Source organism: Plectropomus leopardus, chromosome 21 (assembly GCF_008729295.1).
Source record: "Plectropomus leopardus isolate mb chromosome 21, YSFRI_Pleo_2.0, whole genome shotgun sequence".
Lineage (NCBI taxonomy): Eukaryota > Metazoa > Chordata > Actinopteri > Perciformes > Serranidae > Plectropomus > Plectropomus leopardus.
The window spans coordinates 162224-163389 of NC_056483.1; positions in this window are offsets into that span (position 1 = coordinate 162224).

A 1166-nucleotide genomic window follows, 5' to 3' on the forward strand; every position below is an offset into this window, starting at 1 on the left:
AACTAACTTTCACAGTCTGTTGGTGTGACGCCGATGATGCCGCTAATATCGAAGAGACGTCTGGTGAAATCGGGATGCGATGTAAAAATGTTCCTGACTGGTTCAGTGCACGCTGGGACAGACTGCCGCCGCCCGCCACGCTCTACAGAAAGAGAGAAACTAACAGGTTTTATTCATTATCTCTATTCTTAAACTTCAGCGAAATATGGCAGCAGGTCTGAACACTGAGAGGAAGTATTCTCATACTTCACTGTAGAAAAAGTACTATTATTAACAATAATATCAGGAAAAAAACAACCTATCACTTCCTGATTTGTCAAAATGGTGAAAACAGAGAAAAGTGTCACAACGAACAAGAGCCCGACGTTATCTGTTCTGTTAAAGAAAGAGTCCAAACTTTGATCTTATTACTAAAACATTACGAAGATTAACATTATTATACCATCAAAAACCAATACGCCATCAAATATCAAGTTTATAACATTAAAAAAATCTATACTATTGACCACCAATTTATATCATCCAAAATAAGGTCCATGCCATCAAAAATCAAGTTATCAAAAACCAATCTATACCATCAATAACAGCTGATACCATCAATAACTAAGTTAATGCTATCAAAATCAGGTTTTTACCATAAAAAACATGTTTTTGCCAACAAAATGTAGTTATGCCATCAAAAGTCAAGTTAATATTATCATGAACCGATCCGTGCCATCGAAATCAAGTCTAGTTTTTTTGCCAATAAAGAACAAATCTTTACCATCAGAAGTAAAGATTATACCATCAAAAACCAATTTTGTGCCAACAAAAATCAAGTTTATGCTATCAAAATTGAGTTAAAAAACAAACTATACCAAAAAACAAAAAAAAAATCTTTTTTCTATATTTTATAACTATTTTCTCAAAAAAGCGGGGCCAAATGTGACCCCTGATAAACAGCATCAAAAAAGAGCCCAACACCCCCCGAGATCCTTGAAATGTGCTGAAATCCTAAAAATGTCTGAAATGCCTAGAAATCCTAGATACAACAACCAGATTCCTAGAAACCTGCTAAAATCTGGAAAACATCTTAAAATCTGAGAAATGTCCTAAAATCCCAGATACAACCCAAATCCAAGAAAGCTGCGAAAATCTTAAAAACCTCCCTGAAATCCTAGAGACAT